Raw genomic sequence first — 25,116 nt, 5'->3', positions numbered from 1 at the left:
ACGTCTAGTGCAGATAGCCCTGAAAAAGGTAAATTCTAGGGTAGAGGACTTTCTATAATATTCATAAGGAGGGAGAAAACATGTAGCAAATCAGCTAATAGGGGAGATGCAGATTACTATTCAGCTCTGACAGATACAACTCACAGGGAGTTTATAGTGCACAAGGCACTAATGTACACATCAAACTTAAGGCTGGCATGAATTATTGTTACACTCATAAAAGTGGCAAAACAAAGAGAGGTACTGTCTGAATCAAGCCTAGTCCGACCATATATATAGTAGATGCATTCACACTCTGTAATCATATATACTGTACGCTACCTGATTCATTGGATGGCATATACTTGCAACTAGGAGTTGGTAGTCCTGGGTAATCAGTTCAGGTGCTCAAAGGTGATACAGATTAAGCATAAATATCACATACAGAACATGCCATAACTTCATATAGATTGTCCTTAAACTGTTAATGCAGTCCTGCAGAACTAAGGGATACTGATTAAGAGATGTGATTTATTGTATTCCTATGTCGTTAGATATTCATAGTCATTTCTCTCACCCCACATTCCCAACAAGTATACTGCATAGTATTACTATTTTATACTGCGTAATAGTACTATTTTATACTGCGTAGTATTACTATTTTATACTGCATAGTATTACTGTTCTCATCTGATCGTATCTTTTTATCTGACAATCTCTGGGGCTGACGCTATGGCATCCTTTACTTTTCATAGCTCGCAATTTCTTTGCTGAAGAATAAGAGTCAAAACCAAAAACGGGTGGCCAAAAGCCCAAAATCAGGGACCATTTCTAAATATTACTCGATTTTGGTTAGAAAGTTAATAGAACATCAGGCTTTGTAACAAAATGCACAAGGATTAGCATTACTGACTAACAGTAATCCTCAGTGATTTATCAGAAAATAAAAAAAAAAAATTATGACAGGATAAAAACAGGAGGTAAAATCGGGGACATTCTGCAAAATCAAGGGCAGATGAGAGCTATGCTTCCAGTATGAAGGTAAGAGGCCACCACGGTGCTTGCCTGGTTTTCTTTTAAGTTAAAGAATGTTTTGCACAAACCCATCATTTGCACTCTCTGAGAGAGAGAGACACACACACACACACACACACACACACACACACACACACACACACACACACACACACACACATTACTGCATGATGTAAGGTCATTACACTTATTTATTTTATTTGTGGATCAGGACAGAGCACCGGTTTCTATGGATCTTTTTCAAACACAGCCTGGGAGCAGTGTCTGGTTAAGTGACTTGCTCAGAGTCACACAATTAGGTAATGCAGGCTGAGGGAATCAAACTTGGACCATGGGAAACATGTTTTTAGCAGCTCCTTAATTCTCTATGCCAAGTGCAACTTTCGAAACTATGAACTGTGATGTGCAGCTGTAAGATACAGCAGGGAAAATCAAAATTCATTGTAACACTTAAAAAATGGAGGCTACAGCCCCACAATCCCCTACTACTTATCCTAATATTAGACCCCAGATAAAGGATGTCATAAAGCATGCATCTGGGGCATTATGTAGATTTTTTTGTTTATCTGCACTTTGGGTACATTACCCAAAGTTTATCAACAGTCTTGATGTAGTTTCACCAGCTGACATACATCCTTGGAGTTTCAGGGAAGCTAGTAAAAATTCCACTAAATTTACAATATTTCTACTGCTTGCTAAAAAGTAAAACAGCACACACTTTGCATGCGTAATTTAGACATGCACACAACCCCAAAACATTCTAGTCCACCTAAAAGAAAACTCTCATACTGAAATCTCCACATTTTAAAATTAAAACAGTAAAATAAAATTTAAAAATGAATAAAGTCAAACATTGAACGTATCTCCTATTAATTTAAGTATAATGTCAAAGTCACACACTGCATATACAACTCTATGAAAAATAACACAGCCCACTAAACCATCCTCTAGAAGTAAAAAAAAAATCTCACATTAGAACAAATGGTTGGATAGAAGAGTAAAAACTAAAAAGTCTAACTACATTGGTAAATTGCATTTCTGGAAAAACAGACTCATTTCTAGATGTCTAAATTATCATATGTATACTAAATAACCCTAACAAGTTTATTACACTCACCGCTCTTCTAAAAGGTATCAAAAATAACTTCCACTGTAAAAATTATTTAAAAAAAATGCTACAGAATTAGACTACAAAACCTTTCATGAGACGCACTTATTTTTATGAAAGAAGTATCTTGTGGATGGTTTGTAGTTTAATCTGAGGTAATTTTTAATCAATTGAAGAGTTATAGCAGGAGTAAAACAAAGCAATATGAGAAGATAATAAAATTAATAATGTAGATATAAGCAATGCAGTGTAACATGAGTAGTTTCAACAGCTGTGGAATCTCTGAGCTATCCAAATTAGGCACCACAGTGCTTTCTATAATACAAGAAATATGCAATGAGAAAGGGCACGTTTCCATGAATACTTGGGCTACACATGGGCTATACAAATCTCCTGCATGACAACCAGATGCTTCCCAGTGAGTCAGTGGTTGAACAGATCCTATTACACCATTGTTCACAGTTGCATACCCCTTGCAGTAGGACAGGACAAGTTGCATGTTGGCCTTTAAACTTTCATGTCTCTGAAAAGTGAAATAATCTAACATCCTCCTCCTGTGTCTGTGTAGTGACATCAGTTATTATGGAAACCTACTGCACAATTTCTGATCAAGAGAATGAGTCCCTGCAGTCTGGGTAATCCAGCAGATCTTGTAATTTAACTTGACACGTCTGAGCTAAGACCCTGGTGTGACCTCTGGAAGAACGGTAAAAAAACTTTGACACAACCAAGGAGTAACAACTAACTGCCAGTCAATGAGGAACAAAAATAAATTATTCAGGACACAGCTTTGGATTGTTACAGCATACTTTGCATATAGCAAAAATCTGCACTTCATCTTCAGAATCAGTATTTTATATCTATTGCTTTTTTTTTTTTTTTTACATTCTACTGCTCCAGGTGTTACTTATATATCCTTTCAAGCATTTGCTTTCTCACCTGATCAGGAATTATTTTGTCAGCTCTGGACTTGAAAAGTGAAGTTGGCATAGTGATTAAGGTGTTTACCTCACAAACTCAAGGTACAGGGTTTGGCTCTCACCTTGAGAAAATTGGCTAAGCTTCAAATGGCCTATAAAGGTAGCTAGCTTAATAAATGCCTCTGAACCTATTTCTTCAAATCATAGGACATCTACTCAAGACTGGAGGGGAAGACGGTCACTACTACATAGCTTCCAAAAATAAAAAACAAAACTGATGGCCAGATTCAATAAAGCCTGCACTAAGTGTACAGAATATGTATTCAAGAACATTCATAGATTCATAGCTAGGTACTAGGCTATCGGCTCTAGGGCCTATACAAGCCTAGCCATAACGATTCCCTGGCTATTGCTTCCCACAAATATTTACTTTCTTGGACCCCTGTCTAGCAGGGCTACTGATGTGATCCCCGGGGTGAATTTCCTATCTCCCATACAATTGTCAAGGTTTCTCTTGAAGAGGGCCATTGAGGCATTCTGCCTGACATGTATGGGCAGCCTATTCCAGAGTGTGGGGAGTCTCTGGGTCAGGAACCTATTCCTCCAGCATGTTCTATTCATCGTGATGACAAGGTTAAGATCCCTGGAGCGTGTGGCTCGGAGGGATTGGGATTTATTTAAGTGTACCATGTCCAACAACTCTGGGTTTGACATGGCCTTGTATGTTAGGCAGAGATTGCTTTTGAGTAGGCGATATGCAACAGAGTATAGCTGGAGTTTCTTTAGATGGTCAGCATAAGGCATCTGCTTTAGGCCTGTGATTCTTTTTGTGAGGTATTTCTGCAGCCTTTCTAGTTGTTGCAGATGTCTTGTGAGGTACATACCAAACGGGGCATTGTATTCTGTAATGGGTCTAATGAGAGATGAGTACAGAGGGGCAATGACCTCCTTTTTTCTGAATGAAAAGCCCTTAGCGATGAGGCGTGCCATGTAGAAGGATTTTCTAATGGTTGTGGCTATGTGGTTATCAAAGGTGAGACCATTATCCACCTGTGTCCCTAGATCTCTTATCACAATTTTGGTGTTTAGTGTACTGCCACCTATGTGGTAGTTCACAGGTATGTGGTTTTTCCCAAAGGGGGTAACTACACATTTTTTGGCATTTAGTTTGAGCCCATGGCTCTGGCACCAGGCATCTATTTCTGTAAGGCCCTTTTGTAGTATATCCACATAATTTGGGGATTCAATAATGGCACCCAGCTTGCAGTCATCTGCGATCTTTGTAAGCCAGAGTCCCTTAGTGTTGGCCTGCACTTCAGAGAAGTAGATGCCAAACAAGAGTGGTCCCAGGACAGGACCCTGCGATACACTTGTCTGGAGCTGGATTTGGAGTCAGCTACTTTTACAGTGTGTGTTCTGTCAGTAAGCCAGTTTGTAACCCATCGAGTGATGTAGGGATTAATGGCCAGCTTAGTAAGTTTATCTATGATTCCAGAGTGGGGGATAGTGTCAAAAGCCTTGGCGAGGTCCAAGTAGGCTGTGTGAACCACCTTACCCTCATCCATGGCTCTGGAGACTGATTCAAAGAAGTTGATCAGGTTCAAGAAGCAAGATCGTCCTTTCACGAACACAAACTGGGTGGGGTCCAGTGTTTGAAGGTTGCCAATGTCTTTCTTTATAAGTTCCATGATAATACATTCCATGGCCTTGCAGATCAGGCTTGTCAGACCGATAGGATGGTAGTTCCTGTGATCCAAAGTGGATCCCCCCTTGTGGAGTGGGATGACTGTAGCTGTGCATCACTCTGTGGGAATGAAGCCTGAGGTGAGGCTATGATGTCATCTGGTCCCATGGATGCTGTATTCTTGGCTTTGAAGAGTGCATTTTTTTACCTGAGTGGCCGTGATTACTGGAATTTGGCATTCTTTTGGTATTGAGATGGGCCCTTTTAGGGGATGAGAGGGGGGTGAAGTTGGCACTGAATCTATCTGCCAGGATATTGGCAATATCCTTGGGATCAGTATATCTAGTGCCATTCTGCTGTAGCTCAGAGCAGATCAGAGTATTGCCATTTAGATTCTTGACATAGCTATAGAATGCCTTGTGGCTGTCTTTGGAATCTTTGGCAATTTTGTTTTCATAACTAGCTTTGGAAGATTTTATGGTGGATCTCAGCTTTCTACTGAGGCTGGTGAGGGAGTTTTTTGAATCCTGGGTTCTTCCTGTTGTCTGCAACAGTTTCTTCCTTCTGTTGTACAGCTTGTTTATGGCAGGGGACCACCAGATTGGCTTCCTTTTTTTAGAGAACAGCATGGGATGGCTCGGTCCATGCATGAGTGAATGTGCTCATACAGCACCTTAGTGTAGGATTCAGCAGTTGAACTTCCAGTTCCCATCTGCATGGGTGTCTTGAAGTTTGTTACTTCTGACTTGAGAAGCATGAAGTTGGCTTTGGAGAATTTTTTTACGGAAGCTTCCTTAAATGGGGATGGGGGTGGGATGTGGATGTCAAGGGTGATTAGCTTATGGTCTGATCTGACCAACGAGGGAGTGACCACTGGTGTGGAGCATCGATTTCCCATGTTGGTAATGACCAGGTCTAGAATACTGGTATCCCTGGTGGGACTATGAATTAGTTGCTCTAGGGTGTTGGAATTTATAAATTCCAAGAACCATTGAGCAAAGGTATTGGTACAGGAGTAGTTTTCCCAGTTAATGGCAGGGTAGTTAAAATCACCCAGTATTAGGGTGTTTGGTTGTATCTTAATTTTTTCCAGTATGTTTAGAAAGGTGTAGTGAGAATCTTGGGACATGGTGGGGGATCTGTAGCAAGCTATAATTTGTATTGCAGTCTTACCTAGTGTTAGTTGCACCTGGAAAATTTCAGATGCATTGTGTTGGGCAACCAGCCTGGAGGTGTGAATATCCTTAGTGAATATGGACACTCCACCACCTTTAGTGTTTTGGTCCTTGTTTGGTGGCTGAAAAGTGTGGTATGAGTTGTAGCCTGATATTACAGGGGTACTCTGTGGAGCTTTGAACTAGGTCTCAGTTACTGCACAGGTATCGATGTTCCCCATTTTTAGGAGAGCCTTGAGAGAGTGCATCTTGAGGTTTAGACTTCTAGTATTGAGTAACATTACCTTCAGATTTTGCTTGCTTGTACCCATTATGGTGGTAGTTTTGTCCTTTGAACCTTGCCTAAAATAGTCACTATAGGGGTGGCAAGAGCCTTCGCCAGTAACCTGAATCCCAGGGGCGACAGGTGCAAACCATCTTGCTTTCTAGCCACTCAGAATGATTACACTGAGTATACATGTATTCTATACTTTATGGTAACCTTTATGAATCCCTGTCAATATTTAAAGCTGCAAGAATATCCATAAGAAAATAAAATTAGGAGGAAGAAGGTGTGAGTTATGTCTGTGCTGTCTGCTCACCCAGATTAATGTACACTTCGTGTAGGCATTACTGAATCCTGGGATAAATTTATTTCCTTACCTATGAGTTTCACTTAGGCCATCTTTCTGCATTTCTAAGTCAGTCTCAGTGCATCTTTCAATTCTTTTAACTTTTCTTTGCCACTGGTAACTGCAGTATCACACCAAGAATCACCTAACAATTTTGAATGTATGTTGATGGGGGTGCAAGAAATATTTATTCATGCTCTGTCTTACAAATTTTTACTGCTTGAATGCATGATGCAGTTTATTCAGTACTTTTCTGTTAACGGGGCAGTTGTCCGCAAACCTGGTAACCCTGTTGTTGAGGATTATCCTTCCATCTCTTCCAAAAACTCATTTAGCTAATATTTTTTGCATTTCCTGTGATCATCTTACTATTTATCTACACCTCATTATCTCTGCTGCTTCTTTGCATCAAATGACCTGCAATTTTGGACAAGTTACAGTCTCAGTAGCCCTGAAAACTCCTCTTCTACAGCCAGTCTTCACACGTCAGTGCACATTTTGTTTACAGCTTTACTTTACCTTCCTAATTTTCAAGACTCCAGCCCAGTGTCTCATTTTCCTAAACAATTTTTAGTACCTTTGCATTTTCCACAATTTTTGTGTATGAATAACCTTTTGGTTACTTGCAGATTCGCGGTCACATCTATTGCCTGTATGTGGGGAAACTTCACTGACTAGGGCCATTCTGCACTTATTCGCAATCCCAGTTCGTATGCCTTCTACTTCTAGCTAAAGGCCCGCATCAGTTCAGTAGCTCATTTAGGAGGTGTTGCAAGACTTTAAAAATATATTATATAATCCCCTCGTAAATACAACATGGTGGGGACTGTACTGCAAACACAGGAAGTAAGTCAAACACGAACGACAATCTATTAAAGTCGGTACTACCAGTACATGTTACTGAAGTTCTATATGGAAACTAAGCTGGCCACATTTTACAATGAATAGGAAAAATAGAGAAGTGAAAGGCAAAGCGACAAAAGCAACAAAGACCTTTATGCTTAAGCAGTGTAACACTACAAATAGTCATGTGAGGATACAACTATATAGGATCATATTGCATTGGGAGGACCCAAACCGTTAAGGAGGCAGCACGGAAAATGCAAGTCTGCTGTCAAGTCACTGCTGCTTCTTTTTTCCTGGTTTTAATTTCATCTTCACTGTGATGGTGCTACCGATTTTCTCACATATCAGTACTACTTATTGTATTGGTGTGTTCTGCTTTGAATTTGGCCTTTCTTCTCAGAATAATACTGACCTTTCCTCGCAAGTCATATGGATAATCCTCAGCAATGGGATTACCAGGTTTGCGGACGACTGCTGCTCCATTAACAGAAAAGTACTGTTTATTCATGTATTTGAGAAAAAAATTGTCATGATGCCAACTGTGGTTGTGATTGCCTTATCATCTTGTTTGGTAAAATGCCTGTACAATCCATTGAGTTGCACGTGGGCTTTGTCTTTAGTAACTTTCAACTCTGTAAAATCTTAGAATGTGTAAATGTAACTACTGTTTGTGTATAAATATAAACAGAAATGCAACTACTCTGTGTTTAACTGGAACTTAGTATAATGCAGTGTAATGAACTGGAGCTTTTTTCCCCGGGCCTTCACTGAAAATGGGTATTAATCCAGTCAGACTTTCCTGGTAAACAAAGACAAATAAATAATAAATAAATATCAGCAAACACCAGCATTTGAAGTAAAACAACAACTTTAAAAGCACAAAAATTACAGAACACCAGAAAAGTACTTAACATATTTACCTATCATTATAAACTCTCATCCAAATGGTACACCAGACTCTTAAGCATTATAGGATGCTTGGCTTCGTAAAGATGCATTTATATATGCTAAAAGCAAGATGCATTTTTAATTATCACATCTTCCCCCCAAAGGAAAGAGAATTCTCAAAAAAAAAAAAACCTGTGGTACACATCTCAGTTTTATTTGCTACACAAATTTAACACTTGAATGCTATTTGAAAATCTTTCTGCACATTTTAAATATGCAGTTACCTATGACATAGCGGTATTTGAGATAGAAATTAATATTCAGCAGCAATGGAATCACAATGATATACAAGGACAAAGAATCAGTCCCTTCTGCCCACCGGTTTAAATCACATTCACAATATCTCAACAGAACGTGGAATTTACAACCAGTTCATATAGTCCAGAGAGAACTGGAACCCATGTAGGAAAAGGGTTAGACAAATTATTGAAGCATTAGCATTTTGCCCAGTGTTTCTCAGTGAAACAATCTGGGCAGAATCAGGTGCAGTCACACTCTATCAACAGTGCTCGGACTATCACAACACACTTCGGATTTGTGACTTCCACCTACATCTTGGAAAGATGGTTGCAGCAGAGCTTTTGAAGAAACATCTCTGATTAGCTAAGGACCCATCCTTGGGTCAAACATCTTGGCATGGCTATTTGGAATTTTAGTTACACCTTGAGGCAGTTCATGACCAGGATGGATATGTCTCCTGTTATGTCTCACTATGGTGCCATCCTCAGTTTGCACTATGTAGGAACTTATTTTTTTGGATCACAACACCAGCTGCCTACCATTTTCGCACTCCCTCTCAATTTTAAGGTGTATTGGTTGGAGGACTGGCAGAGTTTGGATGGAATAATGTTGGTTATGCAAACACTTACGAGTCTTTCCCTCTCTGGCTATTTCCATAACAGATTCATATGGAATAGTTTTTAGTTGAAAGTTGTATTCCAGCATAGGTGTGCTAGTCCTAATTTGTATGCCAAGCATTTCTTGTGCAGGTATTACTCCTGTAGTGCTTCCTGGAGTAGCACAGTAAGCATGATAACTCTGTAATGATCAGGTTGTCTAAGAATGTCATCAGTTTGGATGACTCTCTCTAGGCAGTTCCATTTGACTATGGTGCCATGATGTAGTATGTCTGAAGTCATAGCCCTCAGCATATTGCCAGAATATAGTAGATTCAAACTAAAATACCACAGCCTGTAATCAGTTTGGTTGGGATGCCATCTCCAGTAAACATGGTTTAAAATCTGGCAATCATTCGTGAACTAGTTGTGACTGGTACATGCAATATCTCCATTCCTGAAGAGTAATAGTCCACTATGAGGTATCTCTTTTCTTAAAAATAGCACAAGTCATTGCCTATTGTCTGCCAAGAACCCTGTTGTTAAGGGTCAGTAGCAATGGTTCTCTTCTTTGGGATGGTTTGTGTATGATGATACAGAATTGGCATTTTGACACAAGCTTTCAGATGCTCATGTATGTTGATGTTAGGCCACCATAAAGACAATTGCCTCTTTCATGTCGTTGTCAAAGGACTTGGTATCCTCTGGCTATTTGTTGTAACACTTCAGCACAGGTGGAGAGGATACAACTATCCTGTCTTGATACAATAGTAAATCATCTTACTTGGGCACATACGCTGATAGTGTAATATTTGTACAACAGATTCTGAATGTTTCTAACTCATTGTAATGTCTTAGCTTTCATATCCATTTTGTTGTTACTGGTCAAGTTACAATAATGTGCTGCACACAGACAGCAATGTCTTATTTCATATTAGATTGTACCTAGTCAGGTGTTGAGCTTCTGGACAAAATGTCAGATATGATCAGTTACTTTCCATCTCAGTTTCAGAGGCATCTGGGTCACTTTATCTAAATCAAAATATTTATAATTAATTAGTGTATTCAGTGGTTTGTGATCAGTCCGAAGATGGAAACTATAACCCCAGTAGGTGTATGGAGTATTTTTCACAAGCCCAAGCACTTCTAAGGCACCCCTTTTCTCTTTGTGAGTATCTCTCTTAAGTATCAATTAACATTCTGGAACAATAAGCAACAGGTCTTAAGACTTGCCAATCCAGCTAGAGTAAAATAGCACCTAGGTCAAAGTTGCTGGCATCACCACTCACAATGCTTGGTTTTGTAGTCATAGAAGGAGAGCACTGGAGCATTCATTAGCACTTCTCTGAGTTTTCTGAATGTATGTACATGAATATCTACCCATGACCAGGGTACATCATTCTTTATTAAGTTTGTCAGTGGATGTAGTACTGTAGACAGACCTGGAATGAACTTGTCCAAGAAGTGTATCATGCCTAGGGTCTATTGTAGCTCAGTTATACAGATTGGGGTCTCTAGTTCTGCTATTCCTTAGACTTTGCTTGATTCTGGTTCCACTAGCATGTATACTTTGGAAATATTGGATCTCAGATGTTTCAAAACAGCATTTGTCCTTATTTAGATTCATGCCTAAATTTTTAATGTTTTGAGCACTGCCTCCAGTCTCCAGTTTCATGATCTCTGTATCAGGTCTGGATACCAGTCATCATTCATTCATGACAACAAACCACCTTTTTGCCCTTTCACACATTGCAATGTTTCTGGTGATGAGGTTATACTAAATGGTAGACTCTTAAAGCAGAAACTTCCATTTGGAGTAACAAAGGTTTTTCCTCTGTCTTTCTTTAGGGGTCTGTGCCAAAACACCCTTGAATATAATGTGGAGAACACATTGGCATCAACCAGTTTTGGTGCAATGACTTCTAGAGTTGGCCGAACAAACTTTTCTGCCACAACTCTATCATTTAGCTTTTTCAAGTCAGTGCACATTCACACACTGCCATTATTTATAAAGGCCGGGATCATAGGACCTTGCAGTTCTCTTACACTTTCAGTCATAAAAAGTGCTTGAATTTATTTTGAGTCTTGCCTCTACTTTGGTAAATATTAGACAGGGCACTCTTCTGAGTGTGTTCAAAGCATATGAAATACCATCTGGCTTTAACTTTGTTTTTACTGGTTCACAGTTAAGCAGACCAACTTCACAAAATGCTTACACATTAATTTCATTTATTCTGGCAATCAGTATAACCTTGCATTCCACAGTGCTGCTGAGCAAATTATTTATGTATTGATCTTCCAGCACATAAACCCAGAATTTGAACTTGTACACTTTCATTCAGGTATGGCTAGAAATCTACCAATGGACTTAAGTTTACCTGCAAGATTTCATATTTCCGTTTCTCCTTCATGCAACTGTAGGTGCTTCAAGACGCTTTTATTTTGTAGCACATTATAGATATTACTGTAAAATCAGCCCCTGTATCTGTTTTAAAGCTTAATGGGGTTCTATAAATTGGAAGTTTAACTTGCCAGTCTGATTCATTGTTTGACATAACAGTCATTAAATGAAGGAAATTGTTTTGGAATGTTTTTTACAGCTTTATTCTCAGTGGTCACTTCTTTCACTAGCTTAGTTTTGCAAACAACAGCAAAATGTTCTATCTTCTTGCATTTTTTACACATTCTACTATGTGCTGCACACTGCTCTGACTTCTAATGTAAATGGTTTATCTTGTGTACTTGCCAAGCTCACGTTCACTCTGCTTCTCATGCACATGATTATATTTGGCTGGTTTTATAAGTTTTATTGAATCTGCCATTTTCCTACATTTTGTCTCACACAAATCATTTGCAGTGTTCATATTAACATTTTATATATTTATTAATTTAGTCTGTCTAAGAAAATGTATTCCTTTTTCCAAAGTTTTATTCGCTTGTAGCTGTAACTTTTGAAGTGCATCAGTATCAGCCAAGCCTATCTCCATTCCATCTTTAATTTGGACATCTTTTGTCTGGTCAAACTCAATTTCCATTCAGTTCATACAAGCACCTAACAAAAGCTGTAATGCACTCTCCTTTAGCATGAACATGCATAAATGATGCTCTTTCTTGTAAATGGCTTTGTAAAGCTGAATAGCTCTGGTGGGTTAAAAACTTGGCTGTTGAGAAAATTCAGTTAAGATGAAAAGTTGATATTCAGTAAAATTACTGTTTTGTGAGGTAAGATGGCTGTTTTCAATAAAAAATGGTTTACTCAGAGCTTTGTGGTGTTCATTAGACTCTTTGATACAGTTTATGGGTCTGAAATGACATTTTTAGTCTTGTTCATATAGTATCCTGGTTCTGACCATCTCACCATGCACACCTCGTGGTTGGATAGTATGAAGAATGTCAAAGGGTACCAGCATTTGAATTAAAACTGCAATTTTGACAGCACACAAAATGGTAACACAGTGGAAATGTAAATTGCTTCATCTCTCTCTCATCACAAACTGTAACTGGCCCACTAGACTCTAAGTATTGTGGGATACTTAGGCTCTTAAAGATAAAGCATAGAATATACATGTAAAAAGCAGCATATACTTTTTATTATCACAGAAATGATTTTTACTCTTCACATAAATTATGCAATTTATTTGCTTGTTTATATATATATGTATATATATATATATATATATATATATATATATATATATATATATATATATATATATATATACACACACACACACACACACACATATATATATATATATATATATATATATATATATATATATATAAAATCATAATTTTTGTTAGCTATTATTTCTGTATGTGATGTATGTTCCTATGTTTTAAGTTATTTTTAAGATTCTTAGGTTTCATGGGAATTTCTAGGCAATTGAGTCTCATGACCATTTACTCCTTGCCACTGTCAACCCTTTGTCAGTGACCTCTTTTTCTGGGACAGCTAGACCAATCAGGCCATGGTGAATATGTAGGAGTCCATCCAATCATCTAGGTCCTATTTTAAGGATAATGGTGTATCACACTGCTTAATCTGTCAGAGCAGTTTGTTCCAGAGGTGGAGGAGGTGCTGAAAGATGAATCATATCTCTCCATCATGTTTTATTTACCTCCTATTGAAATTTTACATCCCATGATATTTATGAGACTATTAGACTTGTAGAGATACAAGAGATCCAAGTGCACAGGATCTCTAATGCCAAAGGAGGCAAGGCGTAGATCTTCTTCCAAGAGTCTGTAAGTTACTGAATAAAGAGACAGTACTTCAGTCTTTCTTGGTAGAACATGCCATTCAAGCTCATTATCTTCTTACTTGGAACCTCAGGGTCTGTGTAGTTATTTGATGTGTCTAGTGATGGTGCTGCATTAAATAATTGGATTAATTCATGTTGAAAATAAGGGACCAATGACCTCTTCAGATCTGGATGATATTTCCTTGAAAATTAGCTATATTCTGCTTGCTACATTCTATGTATTACAAGTGTATGTTTACTGTTGTTGAGTGCCCCAGGTTGTGGCTGAAAACGGTTCAATTGTTAGGACCATTTCACTTACCTAATTAACAAAGGAGATAAATAAATACATTTGTAATTAATTAAGTTCTTCAAGAACTTTCTCATGACCTCTCTAGTAAATGACGGTTATGGTAACCATCAGCCAGCCATCCTGGGTGCCTATTGTTTCACATTTTAAGTACTTAGTTCCTTACTTCCTTTACTTTTTGTTGAAATGGTTAGAACTACTTAACCATGCCATCCATTTTGGGATACCTGAGGTGGCATTTAGACTGACTAGGTGCACATGTGAGAGAAGAAGTGTCGCAGGTTTTGGGTTCCGTTGATTTATTACTCTTGAGTTGCACTTTACTCAAAATCAAATCTACCAGGAGTATTGAAATACAAATATAGATATTTTGGAACCATCACAGTCAACTGCGAGCTGTCCATGTAAATAACTTAAATTTCAGTCCTCAGCACATAGTTTGGAAGTTTTATAGCAGGCAGTTTGAAGGTACACAGCTGAGGAAACTTTAGAAATGGATGTTACCAAGCCTGCTTTCCCTGCTTCAGCACTAGCAGTAATCATAAAATCATATGCAACTAGCATTTCAGTGGCATGATTAGAGCCACTTAATTGTCATATTGCTGTTTGCACTTCCAGGTCAAGGAGACAGTTTCACCCGACTATTAAATGGTTTGTAAGTTCTTTCTTACTTTTATCATTGCATTTCACGGCCCAGAATATCTATGCCTTAATTCATAATGCTGCATAGTCTGTCAATGATCCTAGTTTTGAAACAGCTGCATTGCTAAATGCATTTTGGATGAGGTATTATGCAGTTAGAGTGTCCTTTATGCTAGGACTTTCACATCCTGACATTTGGCATTCCTCAGCCTTGAAATGTTACCTTACAATTTCATTATCTGCTTTCTTTGAATTCATGCAGCTCAGTGAGGTTTCTACCTCTGTGCCTCTCTAGATGGTCAGTTGGATTGTGGACTTCAGCTTCAGCTGTCAGCATTCTGTAGCAGTCCCTGGTGGATGGATTGTGGATTTCAGCTTCAGCTGTCAGCAATCTGTGGCAGTCCCAAGTGGATGGATTGTGGATTTCAGCTTCAGCTTCAGCATTCTGTGGCAGTCCCAGGTGGATGGATTGTGGACTTCAGATTCAGCTGTCAGTATTTTGTGGCAGTCACAGGTGGATGAATTGTGGACTTCAGCTTCAGCAGTCAGCATTCTGTGGCAGTCCCAGGCAGATGGATTGTGGACTTCAGCTTTTCAGCGGTCAGCATTCTGTGGCAGTCTCTGAGATCACTTCATTACTGATGCCTCACAGCAAGTGCTGGTGTCAACAAACATTTCTCAAAAAGCCTTCAGATGTGATCATCTAACCACCATGTAAACCCTTATGCAAATCACAGGTTAAATTGTCATGATCCAGCCTCTCCTTCCCTACATTGACTTCTGGCACAATTCTCCACTCAAGAATAGTAATAAAGCTAAATAAACTAGGAATAAACCCTCTATGTCACCTGCTGAATTGCCAACTGGCTCACAGATGGGATGCCATAAATCAAAATAATGGGAAGTTACCTCCAAAAAGAGATCAGTTACCAGTGGAGTCCTCCAAGGTTCTATGTTGGGACCTCTCCTGTTTGCATCTACTTTTCTGAAGTAAAACCCAGTATGAAAGGGCTCTGACTGACTAAGTCTGTAGATGACTGTAAGCTAGGAGCAGTCATTCAATCCCCAAATGACATAGCCATCCTGCAGGAATGTTTGTCCCAAATAAATGTTGCCAAAATCATGGACTGAAACTAAATGCCAAAAAAATGCATTATTGTACCCTTTGGGAAGTCATCCACCCCGGGAACTACCACATGACAATATGATCCTGAGCTGACCTAGTTGTGGATTTGGGAACTTAAGAGTATAGTGACATAACATGTGGCCACTGTTGTAAGAAAGTAATTCTATATTGAACAGCTTATTAACAAAGGGATTCTACTTAGATCTAGGGATGTCATTGTTCCCCTCTACTCAGTCCTCATTAGGTCAGTCATTGAGTATAATGCTCCCTTTGGCATGTATCTGGACAGATACATGCAACAAATGGAATGCCCACAGAGATATAAGGCCTAAACAACATGTCTTATATTGACAGTCAAAGCCCTGTCACTATACTCTGTATCCAATAGACTGCTAAGAGGTGAACTGTATCTTGCATCCTCTGATCCAATATGGATAAATGTAATGCACCTTACCAAGTCAAATGGCATCAGAAATACTCTGTCTAGTGATCTAAACCTCTTCTGCAACATCAACAGAATGGTTTGGAGTGACATGTATATTTCAGAGGATACAGCTGCTCTGGAACAGACTTCCCATCCATATAAAACAATGTGTATAACTGGCCATATTCAAGTTCAACTTAGATCTATGGATGGGAAACAGAAACTTTACTATCCCATGACTGCCCTCTATACTGCTAATGGACAGAGGCAGCTCCTAAATGTTTTATTCCATGCATGGGTCCCCTCAAATTATCTGAGGTATGATCCCAGTTATTTCTAGGGGTAATATATAATTATTGACCACGGGTTGGGTAAGTCCAATCTCTAACCAAATGGATAAGTTAATTCAAGTACAAAAAGGAAAATTGGCTAGGCTCAAACTGGTCTACAAGGGCAGCTAGCCCAGTACTTACCTATGAATCTACTTATATCATCATTTTGACTGAGCTGCATAGAAAAAAATGACTCCTTTATAGAGACCCCAAAAGAATATATTTAGTGTTGAAATCCCATGAAACTGAATTTTAGCCCTCCAAGCCTGTGTTGGAAGCCCAACTCGATTCTGAGTTTATCTGGACATGCATTGTGAACTCTGCTTTGTCTTAATGTCCTCCTTTGAAACAGTTTCATACTGAAACTGAAAGGGACTTTCTAAATGAAAACAAATACTCTGCACCTTAGTACAGAAATTTTAACTAACAACTTACATTCCAACAGTTCTCTAGGGATTGTCTGTTACTTTCACTCCACTCAGAAGCCATAAGACCTTCACCAAATCAAATCGTTAAGTACAGCATTTAACTGTGTAACAATAAGTAATAGTTTTTATAATTTGTTTGGAAATGACCCAGAGGACAATGAGAACACAAAGGACATGTTTCATTCATTGTACAGTTGCAGCTTCTATGGTTGAAGAATATCCTAAATACTCACAACATTACATGCTAAGCTGTGATGTATAGTCTTCCAGGATTCAGATTAAATGTCTTCACAGTAAAATTATGGTTAAAAATAGAAAAAATAAACTATTTCTCTTCCTAGATAATGTCAGGTCCTCACAGAACAAACAGCACTAAGCAACCGCCACCAGGTAGTGGATTTTATTTATTTTATTGTATTCGAAAGATAAATGAGCTGGGCCTTTAGGGCTCCTTTTCAGTCATGAATGTTACAGAAAGTTAAGTAAAATTAAGTGTAGAGAGAAGTAAACCAAATGGGCAACATGCATAGAAGAACCCTGGTCAGAAAGATGTAAATTTGCGTTTCCCAGTACAATGTATAACCAGGACAAATTTTAGATGATATAAGAGGCAATAATAAAGCCAAATTATAACCCTGTGCTTTACTGTTAGATAATTTACATCATAAAAGACAGGTATTGATCTTGAGCCTATTTCAAGAAGTTAGAGACGACTGTCAGAGAAACAATAAATCTGCTGCTTTTACCTCAGACATTAAAAAGTAATTCAAATTTTAACATCAGGGAAAATATGCTATTCCCCACATCATCCTGATGTCAGGAAGCCAATAACTCAAAACTAAAGCACAAGTCTAAAATGAACTGTACGATAATCACAGCAGGAGAATAACTATTCCTTTTTACAAGGCTGTAGTTACTTCTCACTTAGAATACTGTGTCTTATTTTTAGCTCCTCACTGCATCATTCTAGCTAAGGCAATGCGTGGAAAAAGGCCAATGAATTTCTCAGGAGTAGTGAAATTATAACGTACAGTAAATTCATGGGTAGTACACCCACTACTAACAAAGTGGTCAAAATCATTGCAGAAGTTCCTAAACAATACTTTTAGCAAGAATGTGGAGATGAATTTTTGAAGAATCTCATTTGCCTTTCAAGTCAGGAGCTTCTTTCTCACAGAAAGTGCAACTTGCCAATCATAATGCAAGTGAACCTATGCAAAGCTCCTTTTGCCACAAGGGACTTGAAAAAAGGTTGTTCTGACCATTGTCTTAAGCATTTTAAGGTATTCTTCTGTTTTTACCCTTTCTCTTAGAAGCAAGAACATGCAGTCAAATGACCCCTGTTTCCTGCCCATGGTACACCATTTATTATTACTCTTAACTTTTGGGGTAGGTTATCAGTGCATTGATTTGTTCTCAGCCACCACACATAAAACACACTGGATCTATCGCACTTTGTCGAAATCCCACATCATAGAATCACAGTTTGTTGACACTCAAAATATCAAAATCCCATTTCAACGAAATAGCAGAACAATGAAGATCTAATCATGGTAAGTAATGTTTGCCTTTTTCCAAACTGTAGTGCGATTTCGGACTTGGTATATTTAGTTGGGTGGGGCTGCGGGGGGCATAGCTGGGTGGGTCAGGGATGGTGCGGTTTGGGTTTTGTTTCTTTTTGGGTAAGTGGTTACTTACCCTGGGTAGATCTTCATTGTTTGATGAAGTGGGATTTCAATATTTTGAGTGTCGACGAACTGTGATTCAATGATGTGGGATTTTGACAAAGTGAGGTTGATCCAATAAATTATTCTATCTGTCTATTACGTGATGCTCTTTTCAAGTGTTTAGTCTGTTTAGAAATTTATTTAGCGTCAGTGAACATGAAGCATCAACTGCTTTGCTTGTACGTTGGCATTTATTATAATTTGCAGGCATCTCCTGGAGGCTGCCTGGCAGGGCCATGTCCCGTGTGCCCTCGGAGCCTCTCATACTCTTTTCTCTTGAAAAACCAGCACCAACTGTCATTATCAGTGAATGTAGAGAGTGGGCAGACCCATTGGCACAGAGGAAGAATTTTGATCTGTGATATAAATTACCTGGTTTTTAGTTTTAGCCCTGATGCATGAAGGCTTGTCAGGATGAATGAACAGTAGATCAGGATGAATGAACAGTAGATCAGTATGTGGTCATCAGTAGGGAAGAAGCGTCCCCATTCCTTCATGGAGGCTGGTAGCAGCAAGACAGGGGGGGTTGTTGTGGGGAGGAGAAATAGGGTAGGTCATGTCAGAAAGCAGAGGAAAGTGCATTAATGCACTCACCCAGATCAACTTATGCTGCTGCAGTCCTATGTCCCTGGGGGTGAGAGGGATTAAGAAGCAGAGTAAAATGCCGGACCCTTAAGCCTGCATAGGGTGGTGCTGCTTCTTTTGACCCTCAACTCATTCACTAGGGAGAATGGAACAATCATGTTAAGGCAGTTGATGAGGATTACTCATTAAGGCTACCTGCATGCTTGGAACAAAAAGTCCTAATAAAGTAAGGTGCCCACACCAGCCTAGCACACTAGACAATGTGCACAGTATTTTGCAAAGGTCACAACATGTAGCTTAGTTATTGTTTACAATGTGTTCACCCTGAACCATACTGCTCAGCCTTTCTTCATCAGAATGTATAAGACAAGTGACCAGGATGTGCATTACTCAGTCAAGCATTTGAATGGAACTGTCAAATACAGTGAATGACAAAGTACAAAACACATTAAAATTATAGGTTCATAGGTTGTTACTAGGTAAATGACCACTAGGGCCTTAATAAGCTGCCATGCACCCCAACTCAATTATGACCCGAGTACCTTTGTTTTCTATTAGGAGAGGAATAATGTTAGTAAGAAGGTAGCTAAGGGACTTGTGGGGGTGAGATCTTAATTGGAGAAAAATTATACTTTATGATAGCCTCTGTCCATTAGAGATATGGGAGTCATATGGGGATGAATTTGTAATTGCCCATCCAATGGTCAAGGTTTCATTTGAATTGGGTCAGGAATGAACTCTACATCATATGGATAGGGAGCCTATTCCATAACATAGATACTGATTACAGAGACAGAGCCTTTAGGCGATCTGTGTCAGACAGGGCTTCCCATGGATTCTTCTGGTCTGTAACCTTTGTGGGTATTCCAACTGTTGCAAGTGTCTGGTTAGGTACACACCAAAGTGGGCATTGTACTCAATGACAGGTCTGCTAAGGGCTGAGTTAGAGTGGTACTATAACTTCCTGAGACTTGGATGCCATACCCTTACCTATAAGTTGGGTGACATAGAAAGATTTTCTTACTATCTTTGCTACATGTTTGTTGAATGCCAGATTACTGTTTACATATGTTCCCAGATCCCTGACTACCAGAATGACTCTTAGGGGTGTTTTATTGATGGAGTAATTAACCTGAGTGGACAACTTCTCAAAGGGAATTATAATGCATTTCTTGGCATTGAGTTTTAAATGGTGGGTTTGGCACCAGTCATTTGTCTGTGTTAGATCCTCTTGTAAAATGTTGTGTCATGAGGGAATATATGTCAGCTCCCATTTTGCAGGCATCTGTGAACCTGGTGAGTCAAAGGCCTTTGACATTAGTCTTGACTTCTGGGAAATAGATGCCAAACAGAAGCAGGCCAGCACAGAACCATGATGTATTCCACTGGTGAATGATCTCTTGATGGAGGTGGTCTCACCAATTCTGACTTCTTTGGTTCAGTCAGGGAGCCAGCCAGCAATTCACTGAGTTATGTCAGGATTTATATCTTGTTTGGACAGTTTGTCAACAATGCCTGAGTGGGAGTATTCTATCAAATGCCTTGATGAGGTCAAGGTATGCAGTATGTACTGTTTTACCCTCATCCATTGTCTTGGTGACTTTCTCGAAGAAACCAACCAGGTTAAGTAAGCACCACCTTCCCATAACAAAGCCATACTTGGATGGGTCCAGTATCAGCAGGTTGCTAATGTCCTTGCTGATCATTTCCAAGATAAGTCATTCCATGGCTTTGCATCTTAGACTTGTTAAAATGATAGGTCTGTAAATTCCCATGGCTGATGGTCCACCCTTATGAAGAGGGATGATCATTGCAGTCCTCCAGTCATTTGGTACATAACCCATTTTGAGGATGTAATTGAAGAGTGCCTCAATTTGTCCTGATAGGTTGTGTTCGACTATTCAGGAGGCAACCAGAGATATTCTTGGGGCATATTGAGGTAGTGTTTTTGGCCTTAGTGAATGCCACCAGAACCTGATTCCTGCTAATACTTTTGCGGGGATTATGCTAGTAGGGATTTCACAGGGTGGAGCCGGGGGGAGAGTGGGCGATGAAGTTTGAGCTGAATTTATCAGTCAGTAGATTTGCTATATGTCTCCCTGATCAGCGAAAGTGCTGCTGTTAACCACCAGTTCAGCACACTGTTGTGTGTTATCCTTAAGGTACTGTACATAGCTGAAGAAGGCCTTGTGACTGTCCTTAGCCTGACAGTCTATCCTGGCCTCATAGTTGGCCTTGTTAGACTTAGTCATCTTAACTTCTTGAACCAGAGAGCTCTTTTCTTTATGGAAATTGCTCTTTCTAATTTTGGCCATGACTTTTTTCTTTTGTTATGCACCCTTTTGAGGTTAGGATTCCACCAGTTTGTTTTGTTTTTGGGATTTGTTTGGGATTACTTCTGGAAGGCACAGCAGCCTCTATGCAGCCATTTACATGTTTGTATAGGGGTTTTATGAATAATCCTGTATAGGTAGCTATGGTCTTAGGGTTAGAGGAGCCTTGAATTTTGAAAAAAAAATGTCTCTTAACAGGACCTAGTTTGCCTTAGAATAGTTCCTAAGTATCACACGTTTATTTGGGCTTTCTGAGTTGAGTTTTATTTCAAATGAGACAGCTTTGTGATCTGAGGACATGACATGGTGCAGTGCTCTCCCATGTTGGTGACTACTAGATCCAGTATATTTGATCCTCTGGTAGGTCCAAAACACAATCACCGTACCAATACCAGAGTCCTCCTAGCAAACACAGGAATCAGCAAACAAAAGAAAGGCAGGACACTGCTGTGTAGTCTTCGTTTAATAAAACACAATAAAATCCAGAGGTGAGCGCTTTCGGGATAACACCCTTCTTCAGACCGCTGTCTTTCTGTCTGAAGAAGGGTGTTATCCCGAAAGCGCTCACCTCTGGATTTTATTGTGTTTTATTAAACGAAGACTACACAGCAGTGTCCTGCCTTTCTTTTGTTTGCTGATCCTCTGGTAGGTGCATGCACAATCTGGTCCAGGGTGTTCTTGTTAATAAATGTCAGTACTTCTGAGTTTGAGGCAGTGTATATTTCCCCAGTTATAGGAGGATAGTTAAAGTCACCCATGCATAGAGCATTTGGTTGGATGCTGAGTGCATCTAATAGGTCTAGGTAAGATTTGTGAGATTTTGGGGGCATATATGGTGACCAATAATAGCTAGTTAGGATACGGTAAGGGGCCTTATCTAAAGTGACCTGCATGTGGATGAACTCCATGGTATCATTCTGTTTGACCAACCTGGAGGTATATTTGTTGCTAACATAGATAGAGACATCTCCACCTTTAGACCCTGTCTTTGCTGTTGTTAGTCTAAACATGTGGAAGGCATTACATCCTTGTATTGGTGGAGTACTTTCTAAGGCTTTAAAACAAGTCTCAGTAATAGCACAGATGTCTACATTCTTCATAGTGAGGAGGGCTTGTAGGGTGTGGAGTTTTTTGTTTAGGGACCTAGCATTGAGCAGTAACACCTTAATATTGATTTGAGTATTTTTTTGCTATGTTGATGGTTTTGATGTCCTTCCATATCACTTTTGTAGTATTCTTCACCTAAGGGATCTCTTGCCAAGGATAGCCCAATGTCTAGCCAGTATACTAAAGCCTTCATCTATTATAGTTGCCATATGTCACATGTATGCTCCCCATGCATGACATAGGGCATAAAGATGATGTATAGATGCAGATAGTCAGAACTTCTTTGTCATCAGTCTGAATGCCATTATCGTCCCTCTGTCTGAACATCCTTCTGCTGTGCTAGTTGCCAAGCCAATTTTTCAGATAAGTGGCAAATGGGGTTTCTTCTTTTCCTTTTCTTCTTGTGAAAATGTCAGTGTTGGAGGCAGATTCCACATAACGACTGTCATATCCAGTGTCTTTTTTTTCTTGGGTGCGTCCCATGATCATACAGAATGTTCTGTCTGCCAGGCATTTGTGCCCAAGACCCTACATAGCTGCCTCTCCTCTTTGTCCATATACCTGGAGAACCAACATATTAAGTTGTTGGCTCAGGTACTGTGACAAGAAAAAGGCCAAAAAAGTCAGGCCTGATCTGGCTGCTCTCTAGCCTCTCACAGACATCTCTCTAGAAGCTGCTGAAAGCCCTGAAGACCATCCAATGCTTGCTTTGGATTCCTCTGCCATAACCCCATCAGAGGCTTGGATGGATCTGAATTCTCACGCATCCTTGAGAGTTTTTTCAATGTTTATACCTGACATTGAGGGGGAATCTTGGGTCATAATATTAGTGGTACCAAGGGGGATTCCACAGATTTTAGTGAGGGAGGAGATTCCTACAGCTATTATAGGGTTGTGTCAGGGGTTTGACCCTCTGAGGGTGGTTCGAGCAGATATCCTGCAGAAAAAGAAACAAAAGACAACGCATATTTACCCTGTTGTACAGGATCCCCAGTGTGAATGTCAGGATTTCACTCTGGGTTTATTTAATGTTTTGATGGCCTTGAAGCCACCTCAAGGTGTCTCTGTTCCTGCTCCCTCTGGTCTTCCACTCCAGTCAAGAGGCCTAGGGAACTGAATTCCTCAGATGAGAAAATAGACTCAGGGGAATAATCCCTAGCCTATTCTTCCCAAATCCCTTCCCCCCCTTGGACTACAGTTCAGAGGAATAGGATTCCTTAAGACCAGACTCCCCTTTGGAAGAGCTTTCCTTTGGGGATACTATTGTCTGTATGATTGACTATTTTAAGTGGGATTGTTCCCACGTCTCTGATATTCAAAACAGGTACTATGAGCTCCTACAGATGATGTCTCCCAAACTATCTGCTGTTCCTGCTGTTCTGGCTGCCTGTTTGAATACCTTTTCTGCAGCTTCTGTAGTCTCTAACTCTCAGCCTCCTTAACTGAAAAAGCCTGATAGGTTCTATAAGGTGCCCGGGGAGTGCATATTTCTTTATAAATGCCCTTCTGCTGACCCTGATGTGTTATCAGTCTCTTCTGACAAACCATTTAAGTTGTTGCTCTCAACTAGCTTTCTGAAAAGGATAGTAGGGCCAAGGAAAGGTTAGGCAAGAAAAGTTTATGCCGCTGGCACTTTGTCCCTTAATGCCATTAATTACCAGACTCATATGACCAGGTATGTTTTGGCCCTTCTTTATCAGGTTTCTAAAGTGGTTTCTGACCTTTCTGACTCCTGCCCTTCCCCACTGGGCTCCACTTTGCACGTTGCTGTCCATTCAGTCAATTGCAGCTACGATGCTGCTGATGCCTCTTCAAGCGCTGCTGCATTTGTTTCAGTCATGAGGCATTATTCTTGGCTTCATCTTCAGGCCTTGCCTGGTGACCTCAAGGCCAAACATTTGGATGCTCCTTTGGATAACAAGTCTTTTTGGAACTGCTAATGCTGCTGATGATCTTTTCAAGTTCCCTCCAGGATAAGGACAAAGCATTGCAGGAGCTGTAACATATTTTTGTTTCTCCTATCTTAAGTTTCAGAGGAACTAGCCTTCCAAGTCTGCCTTTGTTTGTAGGCAGTCTCACCCTTTTCCTAAGGGTAAGAAGGGATCTAGGCATATTCCTCCTAAGTTTGCTCAGACTCCTTCCTTCCAGAAACTTTCTTTTCAGGACAAGTCTGGTTGTATTTCATGGTTTGCTTCCCTCTCCTCTTGGCCAGGTTCCCTTCTGCTCAAAGCCCCATTCAAGCTATACCTCCCACTGAGGTGGGGAATGGATTTTATTCCAGAATGGTTTTTGCCCCATGAAAGGAGGTGCATGGAGACCAATTCTGGATCTTTCCCTGCTCAGCACTTTTGTCAAGATTTCTTCCTTTTGGATGTTATCCCCTCAGACATTGTTTCCTTTTCTGCTTCCTCAGGCCGTTCTGGTGTCTCTGGATCTTAATGATGTACACCTTCACATCCCCATCCATCTTTGTTTCAGGAAATGTTTATGTTTCTGTGTCTCTTCCTTACATTTTCAGCCCCTCTGCTTTGCCCTTTGGCCTGTCTACTGCTCCAAGGGTATTCTCCAAATGCCTTGCTACTGTCATTGCTTTTTGCAGGCTTTGAAGTATTTCAATTTCTCCCTGTCTGGACGATCTATGTATTCAAGCCCCTTCTCCCAGCAGTCTGCTTCAGGATCTCCAATTTACTACTTGCCAGTTACACAGTCTGGAGTT

The sequence above is a fragment of the Protopterus annectens genome, chromosome 8.part1, assembly GCF_019279795.1.
Source record: "Protopterus annectens isolate FY-2018-M chromosome 8.part1, PAN1.0, whole genome shotgun sequence".
NCBI classification, from domain to species: domain Eukaryota; kingdom Metazoa; phylum Chordata; order Ceratodontiformes; family Protopteridae; genus Protopterus; species Protopterus annectens.
This window is presented reverse-complemented; position numbering follows the sequence as displayed.